The sequence below is a fragment of the Dromiciops gliroides genome, chromosome 2 (genome assembly GCF_019393635.1).
Source record: "Dromiciops gliroides isolate mDroGli1 chromosome 2, mDroGli1.pri, whole genome shotgun sequence".
Taxonomy (NCBI): domain Eukaryota; kingdom Metazoa; phylum Chordata; class Mammalia; order Microbiotheria; family Microbiotheriidae; genus Dromiciops; species Dromiciops gliroides.
Genome location: NC_057862.1, coordinates 448,818,262 through 448,834,097, shown reverse-complemented (window position 1 = coordinate 448,834,097; position 15,836 = coordinate 448,818,262). Strand labels below are relative to the sequence as shown.

Below are 15,836 nucleotides of genomic sequence, written 5' to 3'. Positions count from 1 at the left end.
CACTCCAGTATCTCTGCCAAGAAAACTCCTAATGGGGTCATGAAAGAGTCAGACACAACTGAATAACAACAGCACTGCTACTCTAAATATATTTGAAGTGAAAACCTTGGTTTTTAGAAAGCACACAATCATGGCTATTAATATACTAAATATTGTCTTTTAGCAACTGTACATTCAGTCTTCTGTATTTTGTATGCACAAGACATTCTTGGCAAGAACAGACTATGAAAAGAACATGGGCGGGGGGTAGGGGAAGGACAACTCATCTCTGAATCCTATGGAGAGCATATTCTCAGCTTGGGCCTTCTATGAATTCTTGTCCTCCTCTAGGGAGTTTTGTGGTCCATCTTAGCTTTGAAATAGCTGTGTTTAGAAGCAGTAACCAGTCACAATAGGCTGGAAGTTAATGTTTTCCTTATCTGCATAGCCTAGGTAATGTTAGTTTAGTTCAGTTTGTCACAACTAACTTCTCATCTGAGACTAGGCACCTAGTGCCTTGAATGTAGTAGGCCTTTAATAAATATTTACTGGATCGAGTGCCTCAAAAATGACAAAGTATGGAAATAGTCATTGTTAGAGGGGCCACACAAAAACCAGTCACATTGTCAATAGGGCTATGAATTAGTCTGATAAATTGGTATTTATTAAGTGCTTAATGAGAGGAAGTGAGGCCAAATGGATAGAAGGCTGGATTCAGAGCTAGGAAGAATTGAGTTGAAGTTCCACATCTGACAAATATTGACTGTGTGGCCCTGGGCAAGTTACAAAGGGTTACCATCAGTGTTCTGGGCAACACCTTACGACTTGCCAAGATAGGAGTTTCCTCATCTGAGAGCTTCTTATGCCAGGGAAATAAGTCCAGTCTCTATCCCTAGCCTTCTCCTAAGCCCTAGGTGAAGAACTAAGGATTCAAAGATAAGCAGAACAGACTGCCTTCAAGGAGCTCACATTCTTAACAGAAGAGGCAACATGTAAATAACTAGGTATGTTCAGGATAGATACAGAGGGGATGGAAGATCTCAGGGGGAAAGGCAGTGCCAGGTGAGCAGACCTAGAAAGGCCTCCTGCCAAAGGTGGGGCCTGAGTTAAGTATTGAAAGAAGTCAGGGAAGCCACGAGATGCAGGTAAAGAGGGAGAGCTTCCCAAGCATGGAAGATAGCCAGTGTGAAAACACCAAGATGGGAGAGGGAATTCATGTGCAAGAAACAGCAAGCAGACCAGTGTTACTCAATCATGAAGTATTTAGGGAGGAATAAGAGACTGGCAAGGTAGAAAGGAGCCAAGTTTAAATGCCAATCAGAACATTTTATACTTGATTCTGGAGGTAACAGGGAGCCATTAGAGTTTACTGGGGGGGGGGGGATGTGACATGGTCAGACTGGAATTTTAGCAAAATCACTTCAGCAGCTGAGTGGAGGATGGAATGCCATGGGATGATACTTGAGGCAGGGAAGCCAATTAGAATGCTATTGCAATAGTCCAGACAAGAGATGACAAGGGCCAGAAGGGGGGGGGGGTGCCCTAGGTTGATGGCTTTAAGAGTAAAGGAGGGGCAGCTAGGTGGCGCAATGGATAGATAGATAGGCCCTGGAGTCAGGAGGACCTGAGTTCAAATCTGGCCTCAGACACTTAACACTTACTAGCTGTGTGACCCTGGACAAGTCACTTAACCCCAATTGCCTCACTAAAAAAAAAAAAAAAAAGAGTAAAGGAAAGGGATATATACAGAAGATGTTCTGAGGTCAAATCAGCAAGATTTAACAACACTTTGGACACGTAAGTTGAATAAGTGAGGACTTAAGCATGACACTGCCTTTGTCAACCTGGGTGACAAGGCAGGTGGTAGTGACCTACATAGTAATAAGGAATTTGAGAAGAGGGTAAGGTTTTTGGGGAAAAGATAAATGAGTTATATTATGGACATGTTGAGTTGAGATCCCTACACAGTGACTGCTTCAAGATGCCCAAAAGTCCATTGGATGTGGGGCTGTATCTCAGAAGAAAGACTAGGAAATCTGCATAGAGATGACAACTGGGCCTGTGGAAGCTGATAAAAATAACTCCGTGAAATAGCATAGAGAGAGAAGAAGATGCAGAACAGAACCTTAGGTGGCACCTGAAGTTAGTAGGTGTGACATCGACGAAGAACCAAGAAAGGATGTTTGAAGGAGAACCAGGAGTGAGCAGTCTCAAGAAAACCTCAATAGTAAAAAGTATCCTGGAGGATCAAAAGTATTAGATGATACAGAGAGGCCAAGAAGGATGAAAATTGGCAAAGGGCCTCTAGATTTGGCAATTGAGACCACTGGGAAATTTGCAGAGTGAATAGTCTCAAATGCTTAATTGGAGATCAGACGCCAACTTGCGTAGGATTTAGAAGAGAGTGAAAGGGGTGGAATTGGAAGCACCTGGTGTCACCAGCTTTTGTAAAGAGTTTACCAAGGAGAGGAAAGATATTGGATGATAGGCAGTTACTACAATATGACCAAGTGATGTTTTTTTCAAGCATGGGAGAGAAATGGGCATGTTGATAATCAAATGGGAAGGTATTTATAGATAAGGATTGAAATTAAGAGAATAGAGAAGATGAAGGCAATCTGCTAGCAGATGGAAGACATTCATTGCCTAATTCACTGGTTTCCTTGCTAAGGTCAACACCCCTTACGTACACCATTGAGTCCATAGGAGTCGTAGGAGATGGAGTCAAGGGTGCATGTAGGGGTGTTGGCTTTAGCAAGGCAAATAGCCACCTTTTTTTTTTTTAAATAACAGGTAAGTAAGTGACTTGCCCAGAGTCACACAGCTAGTAAGTGTCAAGTGTCTCAGGTCAGATTTGAACTCATGTCCAACTGAATCCAGGGCCAGTGCTTTATCCACTAGCCATCTATACCTAGCTGCCCCCAGAGTGAAGTGAGATGAGTCCAAAAAAAGGGGGCCCTCACAGGAGAGGATAGGAGGAAAAGGTGCCCAGGAGGCTTGAGAAGAGATTTGAAATAACTTTTGTGGAGAATCCACTTGCAATTTTTAGATGGCATAAATTTGTGGTGAGCCCAGTAGAGATTTTCTGATTGCCTCCAGCTCCATTCAGTAGTGTGGGAAATAACAGCAAAGGTGATGGATGTTAGGAGGAATCCAGGGTTTGAATTTGGCATAACTGACAGTACATGAAGGCAGCGGATTCATGAGCAGTTAGGGTAGTTCTGGGATTCAGGAGCTGATTCACCTAGGGGTCATATGGGGGATGGGGGGAATGGGAACATTTGTGAACTGAAGAAGAGCAAAGGAAGAACCAGAAAAAATAAAAGACACAGTGACTGGAACAATGTAAAATAGAAACAACAACAAATCAAAAATGAAAGCTGTCAAGTTATAATTAGCCAAGCTCTGCTAAGTAGCCTTGCTTAATTGTTTTTCTTTCTTGTTACAGACCATGGTTCACTGGGTAGAGGAGAGGGAAAGAGAGGTATTCTGAAACGAAGTTCAGAAAAACAGAAGAGAAAACTTTTAAAAAATTGAACTGCCTCAGTTTCTCTTTCACTCTAATGGGATTTAATTTAATAATCGACCACAAAACTCACAGGGATATTGAAAAGGTTAATGAGGTAATTAATGTATTTGGAGCATTCCAGACTCCAAGATGTTTTCCCTGTAAAAGTGTGTTTCTGTTTGTAGGAGGGTGGAGTTGTTTATGAAGTGTGATGATTTCAAATGATGTATAAATAGACTTTCTGTTGTCTGGATGGGAACAAAATGTGTGCCACTTTTAAAACCAATCAGATTGGTTGGAATGTTTTATTTTCCTTTCTGAAGCATTGATTTAATATGTAAGCTGGCAGATCAAGAAGAAAAATTGAATTAAAAAAATTCTTTTTCCCTAGTGTCCTTATTCTTGAAAATATTTATGCTGTTTTTAAAAGTGGTCTTCATCTAAGATCTGTTACTGTTAAATTTTTCCTTTGTTTGGGGACATGATGTAAAGCTTTTTACATGTATCTCTATAATCACTTGGAAATCTACATTTGGGGCACAGACATTAATCCAGCCAATGTTGGCTACCTCGGACAACCTTATTACAAAAGGGGCAGCATGCATCTCTTTAGAGAAGGGAATTCTTCCCCTCAAGTAGAACTAGGTAGTACCAGAATAATTACTCTACATACCTTCGAGGAAGTTAGACCATGGGATAGGGAGGGGTGGAAAGACATTGCCTGTTTTTGGAGAACAGCACTTAGCCCTGTGCCTGGCACATAGTAGGTGCTTAACAAATGCTTGTTGGTTGATTGAGAAGGAAGGAATTGTTTGGAAGCCTAGTCCTGAGTATCATCCAGGAAGGGAAGAAGAAAGCAGGGGAATCCTGCCTTGAAGAATTGCATGGTTTGCATTTGATAAGGGGAGGACCCTCGGAGACATTGAATGTTAAGATAGTAAGGCCCCCTCATTTAAGCTTCAGACACCGACTTGAGGGTATAGTGAATGAGAGGATTTTAAAAATTTAATTTAAACTGTGTTTAAAGATTTAGTGCAATTTAGTTACTTTCCCCAAAGCACTATTATCTTCCCCATTCTGTTAATTTATCTATCTATCCTTGATATCTCAACACCTGAAATTTAATCGTTTTGAGAAATTTGCTAGAACACAGCTTTTTTCGAAGATCTAAAACTTACACATCTGTTGTTTTAAAGCTCTAGCTGCAGGTTCAAGACCTTGAAGGATTTCTTTCTTCTTCGCTCACCAGAGGCAGGATGCCATACTAGAAAGAATGCTGGGCATGGGTCAGAAGACCGGAGTTTGTATCCTACCACTGACACCTATTACCATTGTCCTGAGCCTCAATCTCCTTATCTGTAAAAGGGGAGTCAGTCAGTAAACATTTATTAAGTTCCTCTTTTGTGCCAGGCACTGTGTGGGATACAAAAAGCAGCTAGAGACAGTCCCTGCCCTCAAAGAGCTCACTGTGTAGTGGGAGAGACAACAAGCTGTATGCAGAATAAACAGGAAATAATTAACAGGCATAAAGCACTGGAATTAAGAGGGGTTGGAAAGACTTCCTGTAGAACATAGGACTTTGGCAAGGAATTGGAAATTGAGGGGATGCCCATCAATTGAGGAATGGCTGAACAGGTTGTGGTATATGAAGGCAATGGAATACTATTGTGCTGTAAGAAACGATGAGCAGGCGGATTTCAGAGAAACTTGGAAGGACTTACATGAACTGATGCTGACTGAGAGGAACAGAACCAAGAGAACATTGTACACGGTGACAGCAACTTTGTGGGATGATCAACTCTGATAGACTTGACTCTTCTCAGCAATACAATGATCCAACACAATTCCAAAGGACTCATGATGGGAAATGCTCTCCAAACCCAGAAAAAAGATCTGTGGAATCTAGATGCAGATTGAACCATTCTGTTTCTGCTTTTTTGATTTTTCTTTTTTTGAGTTTTTTCCCCTTTTTTCTGATTCTTCTTTCATAACATGACCAATACAGAAATATGTTTAATGTGATTGTACATATATAACCTATATCAGATTGCTGTCTTGGGGAGGGACAGATAAAAATTTAGAACTAGAAATCTTATAAAAACAAATGTTGGGGCGGCTAGGTGGCGCAGTGGATAGAGCACCGGCCCTGGAGTCAGGAGTACCTGAGTTCAAATCCGGCCTCAGACACATAACACTCACTAGCTGTGTGACCCTGGGCAAGTCACTTAACCCCAATTGCCTCACTAAAAAAAAAAAAAAAAAAAAGTTGAGGGGGCAGCTAGGTGGCACAGTGGATAAAGCACCAGCCCTGGATTCAGGAGGACTTGAGTTCAAATGCAGTCTCAGACACTTGACACTTACTAGCTGTGTGACCCTGGGCAAGTCACTTATCCCCAACTACCTCACCAAAAACAAAACAAAACAAAACACACACATGCTGCCCCTTTTGTAATAAGGTTGTCTATGGAAAGAGATGAAAGGCGCTTTAAGAGAAGGGTATGTATCGGGGGCAGCTAGGTGGCGCAGTGGATAGAGCACTGGCCCTGGATTCAGGAGTACCTGAGTTCAAATCCAGCCTCAGACACTAGACACTAGCTGTGTGGCCCTGGGCAAGTCACTTAACCCTCATTACCCCGCAAAAAAAAAAAGTAAATGTTGAAAATTATCTCTACATATAACTAGAAAATAATAAAATACTTTTATAATTAAGAAAAATAGAAAAAAAACTTTTAAAATTTTTTAAAAAAGAAGATAGGATTTTTTGTTTGGTTTGGGTTTTTTTTGTGGGGCAATGAGGGTTAAGTGACTTGCCCAGGGTCACACAGCTAGTAAGTGTCAAGTGTCTGAGGTCAGATTTGAACTCAGGTCCTCCTGAATCCAGGGCCAGTGCTTTATCCACTGCACCACCTAGCTGCCCCCAGAAGATAGGATTTTAGTTGAGAGTTGAAGGAAGATCGAGAAGCCAGGAGATGGAGATGAGGAAGGAGAATATTCCAGGCATAGGGGACCGCCTCGAGATGGGGCATCTTGATCATGGAACACACAGGAAGCCAGTGTCACTGCATTGAAGAGTATGTGGCAAGGAGGAAAACTGGAGATGGGATGGGGGAAGGGACCAGGTTGTATCGGGCTTCAAAAGCTAAACGGAGGATTTTGTATTTGATCCAGCAAGTGGTAGGGAGCTACTGTATAATACTGAGGGGGGATTGGAACTGTGCTTTAAGAAAATCACTTTGATGACTGAGTGGAGGATGGATTGGTCTGGGGGTGGACTGGAGGCAGGCAGATCCAGCTGCTGTAGTAATGCTGGTCTGCTGGTCTGGAAAGACAAGGGGCCAGCACCTCGATGGTGGCAGGGTCAGAGAGGAGGAGGAGGACTGATGCATGTGGTACTACCTACCTCACATCTCAGAAGAGTCTTTGTTAAGAAGGTACTATTTGAATGTCAGAGTCGCGATCTATATTTTAGACACTCATAAAGGCTTCCTTTTTTGAGAAGCATTAGGCCATGGTAGATAGAAGGCTCACCTCCCACCTGCGTTAAAGTCCAGTCTCCAACACCTGCTTATTTTGTGAATTATCAGTTAACCTTTCAGTGCCCTTAAGCAGAATGATAAGATTAGTTGCAGAAAAGGTATACATGTTCTTTGGTAGAGGGAGTTTCTCTCCTGGAGCTGCTATACCATGAAAGCACAGGTCTAATTTAAAGGAGATGTTTTCCCTCTTCTGTTGCTCTTCACCCCTCACCACTCCCATTTCCCCAAACCTTCAAAAAAAAAAAAAAAGAACCCTGGACTTGAAGTTAAATGACCTTTTTGTTTTCCAAGTCTAGTTCACATACTTGCTGTGTGACTCTGGGTATATCATTAAGGAGGTGGGGAAAGAAAGGAGAGGGTAAGCATTTATTAAGTACCGGCTATGTGCTAGGCACTGTGTTAAGTGCTTTATAAATCCTCATTTGATCCCCTGAGTTTGTAGTTATTATCCCCATTTTACAAAGTTAAGTGACTTGCCAAGGGTTTACACAACAAGGAAGTGTCTGTAGGTGGATTTGAACTCAGGGCTTCCTGATTTCAGGCCCAGCTCTCTATCTACTATGATACCTAGCTGCCTTGAGCCTCCCCGAGTTTCAGTTTACTCATCTGTAAAAAGGAGATACTTGTTTCCTTGTCTTCATTTCATGTTTCAGGTAATGTCCATGCAGAAGCTGAGAAATATAATTCTACCATAATTTTGCCTTCTTGAGAAATGTGTTATATTTTTCTAATCCCTTTATTCTCTTTAAAAACCACTTTTTCCCCCAGTATAACTTTTGAAACTGACTTTTGAAAATATTCCTTTGGTGAAATGAAAAGAAATATTTGCTGACTTGTATTTTAGCATAGGGAAGTATAGAATCTGAATTAGACGAAATCTGAGGCCACAGTCAATCCAACTAGTATGGGTTGAAGTGAATTTATTCTAACCATAGCTGAAGCATGAATTTCATTCCCTCCCTCACCTCAGAATCATTAGCCTATCCTTGAATTTTTAATTCTTTGCATCTTTCCCTTTCTCTTCTACTTCTTCCATTTCATTGTTGGACTGTACTCTTAGGAAATCTTTCAGTTTTTACTGCTTTAATATTCTAGTGACTTGGTGATCTCATTCCCCAGGGGGTTGTTTCTTCCTGTGACTCAGCTCCCAGCTGATCCATTCCTGGCTATCTTGTGTGACTGTTGTCCCTGACTTCTCATAAGTTTGCCAGAGGGGATCCACCCAATGTGCTTTCCTCAGATTCTCTTGACATCACTGAAAGACTAATGTATCACACCAGTCATCCTTCACTCCTACCATATGTTTGACGAGTGTGGCTCCATTTTCAACCATACATTTCTTTGGTATACTTTACACAGCATCTCCCACATAAGTCCTTTCTGTGTTTCAGTCTTTTCATACCCACCATATACTTTCTCATTGCTGTTTGGGTGACCCTCAACTTGATCCGAAATGTCCCTCCCTGTAACATCTACCTGTTGGCCATATCCCTTCCCTTGAAGGCCAAGTAGAATGTTTCATCTTTCTTCCATGTTTGACATATTTTAATCAGGCAGTCAGGAGCATTGATTAAGTGACTGCTAATGTGCTGGACCCTGTGCTAGGTACTGGGGATACAGATACAAAAATTAAATAGCCCCTGTCCTCAAGGGGCTTCTTTTCTTCCAATGGCAATTATATTTTAGAATTGCCTTATATAGCCAGTTTGTATCAGGTAGGACCTGAGCTGGCCAGGTCTTATTGACCCTGCGACCGACCTCTGTTCACTGCATGAGACAATCTGTATTGGCAGAAGGCATTATCTCACAGGAGTTCTATATATGAAATTATAAATACATGCCAAAAGACATTTATTTTGAGACCCAAAAGTAGCATAGTATAGTCAAAAGAAATGCTGAACTTTGTCAGATTAGAGTTCAGATCCTACTTAACTAGCTATGTAACCTTTGGTATATTACTTATCCTATCAGTCTGTTTCCTAATGTCCTCAACAGAAGTGATTATAAGATTTGTACAGCCTACCACATGGGTTGGTTGTAAGGAAAACAGACCTTAAGACAGTTTATAAGTGCAAGTTGTTGCTATGTAAAAATGTTTTGTTTTTCTTTTTTCTTTTTTACTAAATAAATAGTACATTCATGGGAAATTACAATTCTGTGAAATGCAGGTGACAATTTTTAATAGTGTTTTATCAGTTACTTTTTTTGTCTGTTTTGTGTGTGTGTGTGTGTGTGTTTTGGGGTTTTGGGGGGGGGTTGCGGGGCAGTGAGGGTTAAGTGACTTGCCCAGGGTCACACAGGTAGTAAGTGTCAAGTGTCTGAGCCTGGATTTGAACTTGGGTCCTCCTGAATCTAGGGCCGGTGCTTTATCCACTGCTCCACCTAGCTGCCCCTTATCAGTTACTTTTTAAAAACTGAATTTGTGTATCCTAATCCATTACTAAAAGAAGTAAAGGATATATTTTCTCAGACGTTGTTGTAACAAAGTACTAGATTGAGAGTCAGGGAATCTGGGTTCAAATCCTGGGTCTGTACCTGAGTGACCTTGGGCAAGGTTTTTAATCTCTGTGTGGACCTCAGTTTCCTCCTGTGTAAAATGAGGGTGTTAGATTAGATGACCCCTACTGTCTCTTTCAGCTCTGAATTTATGATACTAGATTATGACACCAGTACAGGGAAATTTTCCTGTGGATTTTCTGTCATTGGAAGTCTTCAGGCAAAATTTGAATTGACAGGTACAGGTTGAACTACATAATCTCTGAGGTCCCTTTTATCTCTGCAGTTTTTTATTCTAATATGATTTTGGAGAAACTTATGTGGGTAAATAGCCAGTTTGTGTTTGGGCAATTCTTTTTTTACAGAATAATCTTTTATTTTTTTTAATTTAATTTTTTTTTTTAGTTTTCAACATTTGTTTATATAAGATTTCCAGTTTCAAATTTTTCTCCTCCCCCCACCCCTAGACAGCAGGTAATCTGATGTAGGTTATATGTACATAATAATATTAAACATATTTCTGCATGTCATGTTACAATAGAAGAATCAGAGCAAAAAGAAAAAACCTCAAAAAAGAAAAACAGCACCAAAAACAACCAAAAAAAAATAATATGGTTCAATCTGCATCCATATTCTACGGTTCTTTTTTTTTTTCTGGATTTGGAGAGCATTTTCCATCATGAGTCCTTTGGAACTATCTTGTATTGCTGAGAAGAATCAAGTCTGTCACAGCTGATCAACACATAATGTTGATGATACTGTGTATAATGTTCTTCTGGTTTTGCTCATCTCACTCATCATCAGTTCATGTAAGTCCTTCCAGGTTTCTCTGAAATCCCTCTGCTCATCATTTCTTACAGCACAATAGAATTCCATTACATTCATATACCACAACTTGTTCAGCCATTCCCCAATTGGTGGGCAGCCTCTCAATTTCCAATTCCTTGCCACCACAAAAAGAGCAGCTATAAATATTTTTGTACATGTAGGTCCTTTTCCCTTTTTTATGATCTCTTTGGGAAAAAGACAGTGGTATTGCTGGGTCAAAGGGTATGCACAGCTTTATAACCCTTTGGGCATAATTCCAAATTATAGAGCAGGACTTCTTACACTTTTTCCACTTGCCACCCTTTTTCACCTGAGAAATTTTTGTTTTGTTTTTTGTTTTTGTTTTTTGGGTTATGTTTTTTTTGCAGGGCATCGAGGTTTAAGTGACTTGGCCAAGGTCACACAGCTAGTGTCAAGTGTTTGAGGCCAGATTTGAACTCGGGTCATTCTGAATCCAGTGCTGGTACTCTATCCACTGTACCACCTAGCTGCCCCACCTGAGAAATTTTTACAAGACCCCGCATATATATGTATATAAAATAGATATATGTAAGGTTGCCAAATTTTTCTCCACCTCCACATTCTGTTACTCGACCCCATATGGGGTCATAATCCACAGTTTAAGAAGCTTTGACCTAGAGCACATCCAGAAGGCGACTGAGAAAAGGTCATTAGATTTGGCATATTTGTTTTATCTTGCTTGTAAAATGTCTTTGGTGTAAACTTTTATGTGCCGTGATATGTTTAGCTAATTTAACTTTGATGGTCATGGTTTAAAAGGGAGAGCTTTCATTTACTTTGAGAACCTGGGTTCAAGTCCTGACCATGTGACATCAGTCAGGCCACTGAATCTCTATGAGCCACAGTTTCCTCATCTCTCAAATAGACTAACACTTTCTACCTCATACCTTTATATAAAGAAAGCACTGTGTAATTCTATGTAGCAATCAGTTATCAAATGCCAACTGTTCTCAACAACAAGGATAAGTTTTGGAGTAGAAAAGGTCTGGGTTCAAATGTGCCATACATATTAGGACTAGCTCTGTGATTCTGGGATAGTCATTTAACTTCTCAGTCTTCCCCTCTGCCCCCCATAGGCAACTCTTTTATCCCTGAACTTACAGACTTTATCTTCTGGGTGGGAGGTTTCTATACCAGATTCCCATTCCCAGCATCCATACACACTGAAATGTCCTGAGAACTGTGAATAAATTGTGGGCCAGATGTGTGATCTAGGATGATAGAATAGGTAGAGGACTCAACTGGGTCAGAAAGGCAATTTCAAGCACTTCCTGTGACATACTGACTGACCCTGTGTAACTCTGACCCTGTGTAACTCTCAAGACTGTAAATTACAGAACCTCTGCCTCAGTTACCTTATATATAAAATGGGGATAATAAAAGAACCTACTTCACAGTGTTTAGGACAAACTGCTTCAGTTTACCCAAATAACTTGAGGAGACCACCAAGTCAAGCAGAAACAGATTTATTTCATTCTCATGACAACAGGTGACCCTATGCAAGAGATGAGGAGTGCACTAATGGGCTCATGAGTTGGGTTTTTATGGAAGTTTTGAGGGAGGTCCCCTCGTGCACAGGGTGAGCTCACAATCTAACATCCAATCCTGTCTCATCCAGTATGCGTGTTCAGCTCATGATCAGAGTATGGATACATGTTCCAAGACTGAGGGAGAAATGGGGTAGGGGGGAAAAAGGTGAAACCAGGCAATAACAGAGCCTCATTCTAAATTGTATCTCTGTGGAAAGTTAATTAATCTTTTCTTTTTGTTGTTGTTTTTGTGAGGGTTTTTTTTTGTTGTTGTTGTTGTTTTTTACAGGGCAATGAGGGTTAAGTGACTTGCCCAGGGTCACACAGCTAGTGTCAAGTCTCTGAGACCGGATTTGAACTCAGGTCCTCCTGAATCCAGGGCCGGTGTTTTATCTACTCTGCCACCTAGCTGCCTCCCCGAAAGTTAATTAATCTGAGTGTAAAAGGCCACTTGTAGACTTTCCAGTACAATATAAACTTCTTGAAGGCCATTTTTGTCTTTGTATCCCTAGCACCTGGATCAAATTGCCTGGCAAATAGGAGGAATTTAATAAATGCTCGTCAATTGTCAAACAAAATAAATATATTTTGTTAAATATTTCTCAGTTATATTTTAATCTGGTTCTGGTATACTTAAGAGTGTTGGCCTTTGTGTTGTGTATTTTGATACCTGGTGTAAGGAAACTCCCTATGCCAATTCACATAGGCAGATTGTTCTCTTATAATCTTAGGGTTTTCTAATAATCTTAAACTCAGAATCATATAGCCAATATGTGTCTGATGTGGGACTTGAACTCAAGAAGACTCTCCACTCCTTGGTCAGCTATCTTTCCACTACAGTAGGGAATTTACTTGGTGCTTTTATCTGGATATATCTTATAGAATAACTTTACCATACCCCTTACACTTCATAACAGCTGCATAACAACTTCAGGGTAACTGGGCTATTGTTGATTGGGTAAACAGCTTCTGCCTGCTCCAAAGGAATCTCACTTTGAGTATTACTTGTTTTGTAAATGTTGCTTCTATCTTCTGGTTAACCTTGGGATTAAATCATTGGAGGTGGGGATTATAAGTAAATCCTTGGTTAACTTTTGAGTAGCATCTATGACATCGGTAATCCAAAAATAGTTTGTTTGGTTTGGGGATTCATCTCTCTCTCTCTCTCTCTCTCTCTCTCTCTCTCACACACACACACTCACACACACACACACACACACACACACACACACACACACACACACACACACACACCCCTCCTTCCCACCTCCAGAAATTAACTTCCTTAATATGCTTCATTTAAACTCATATCAATTTGGGTTTGTATTCCCTGAATACTCCTTGTTGGTCTAGAAATGGTACCATGTAGGGGAAACAGTAGCACTCACTATATGTGGAGCCAGAAGGATATTAGTTCACATCCCAGCTTTGTAGCTTACAACAGTACAAAGAACTTTGGGATTTGGAGACAAGGAGGCAAAGGACCTCAGTTCAAATCCTAGCTCTTCTCTTTAACCTTTCTCCACCTGCTAGTGCACATTAAAGGACAACAGTTGGAGAGCAAAAGTGTTGGAAGCTCAATGTTTTAAATTTTTGTCAAGTGCATGTATGGCTCTCTTTATGGTGGTTTTAAAAGAGCTTTGGAAGAACCTGGTTTGACCCTAAAAGAACTTCATACTGGATTGTCCTTTGTTCACTAACGTTATTTCAAGTCTAAGTTGTAGCTTCTAATTCTTCTCTTCACAAAAAGTCAGATTCTCTTTTTTGTAGGCAGTGTTAGTGTCATGTGGCCCAATGAAATTTTAGTGGTCTTGTGCCAACTTCCTCCTTCTATCATAGACACGGTTTCTTTTTATCCTTTATATCTCTTATCTATAAACTTAGGGGATTTGAACTAAATAACCTTTAAGATCCCCAACAGCTCAAAATCTATGATTATACAAGCCTTGGGGCAGATCACTTACCTGTCCTGGATTTTATTATGTCTACAATGAGGAGGTTGAACTAGATGATCATTAAGGTACCTTTTTAGCTCTCATCTTGTTTGTTGCAGGGAAGGAGAGAAGAAGCCACATTTTCAGCTTTATTTCATATTACTTTATGAATGAGCGAGATCAACCTATTGACTCTTATAATAGCACTTGGGGGGGGGGTCAGTGAGGGTTAAGTAACTTGCCCAGGGTCACACAACTTTATCCACTTTGCCATCTAGCTGCCCCCCCCCCCCACCTATTGGCTTTTAATAGGAATTCCACGTTCTACCTCCTGCTTTACAGTGTTTAAACAGCCCATTGCACCTTGCTTTGAATGTACTCTGTCCTTCTGGTTCTCAGAATCCTTGTCTTCCTTCAAAGCTTAGTTCAGGTAATACCTTCTTAAGCTGTAGAGTCAGCAGGTCTAAATATTGAGGCAAAAGTGAAAGAGCCCCTCCCCTCAAGGAAGGAGCTTATGATCTAACCAGGGGAGGAAATATATACTTAAAATAAGCATATACTAAAGCGACATGATGCAGTTATGAAGGGAACCAGCAAGATTGGGGTGGGATCAAGATAGGTTTTATATAGAAGGTAGCATTGAGCTGAGCCTTGAAGGAAACTGGTGTCTCTAAAATTTCTAAGTCTGATGAAGAAAAGAAACAAGCGAAAAATCTAAGCCATAGAAAATAGGTTTTTTGAGAGAGGGCCTATCTCACTATAAAGCCAGTCTCAGGCAGGGGTAAGCCTGCAAAGACCCCAAGCCTTGGGCTAATCAGGGCTGTAAAGTATTTATACACTACTATTTTTAGACAAACTCCTCCCACATTTACAACAGATTAACAATACTCAAGTACAGAAAAAGTAGAGGATGGATAGAGTCCCTTGTCCCAAATTGTGTTTTTTGTTGCACATTCTCTTGACCTGCTCACGACCTCTTTCATTCTCTAATGCTGATTGTTTGTGCACTTGGGAAGTTCTGACCTTATATAGGTTTGTTACACCAGTAGGTCCATTTGGAACAGTTGATATTGGTCCTTCTTTGTTTGAAACTGATTGGTTTCTTCAGCTCAGTGCTTTGGTTAACCACAACAAACGCAATAAAAAGGGACTTAAGTTATCAAGGCTGAGAAACAAAGTAACAAACAATTCAATTGATACATAAGAACATATTATTGTATTGTCTTAAGCCACTAAAGAATACGAAAGAACAAGTTACATAATATCTGTGCTCTGTGCTATACTATTATTAACTTAAGAGACTAGAGAACACTTGAACATAAGCAAATCACCATTTGTAGTCTAGTGTACTGAATACTATCACAGTTAAATCATTTGTATCTAAGGACTGAGGAAAATCTCACTAGGGATTCTAAGAGGGCGAAGTATGGAGAGTCTGCATTTCATATATGGGGGAAAGCTAGGGAAAAGATGGAAGATGGCATTGTGTATAAAGAAAAGTAATTTAGTTATTTAAAAGAAAAGAAAAGTAATCATCTGGACCCTAGCAGAAAGGTAGATTGGAGCCATGTTTTGAGAGACTTTAAATGCCAAACAGAGGAGTTCATATTTGATCCTTGAAGTAATATGGTGCCATTCCAGTTGTGGGGTGACATGGTCAGATTTGTACTTTTTTGAAAATCACTTTGGCAGCTATGTGGAGGAGGATGGATTTGAGTGAGGAAAGACCTAAGGCAGAAGAAACAGTTAAGAGGTGATGAGGGTCTGAACTAGAATAGTGACATTGTGGTTGCAACAAACGAGAGAGGGACTTTAAAAAAAATGCTATGGAGGTAGAAGGGACAAGATTTGGCAACTGATTGTCATTGTAGGGAAATAAAGAATTACCATAACTTTTAGGAATGAGGTTCTGGTTGGACCACATCTGGAATATAGTATTCAGTTTGGGGTGCCATGTTTTAGGAAGAAGGTCAACCAGCATGATGGACCATGAGCTCATGCCCTA

General features: G+C 40.4%; 1 protein-coding gene across 1 annotated transcript in view; it reads left to right on the top strand.

Annotated features, from left to right (window-relative positions):
- VAPB (VAMP associated protein B and C) overlaps positions 1-15,836 on the top strand; it is a 62,803-nt gene that overhangs the window by 15,587 nt on the left and 31,380 nt on the right. The gene's annotated exons all lie outside the window — the stretch shown is intronic.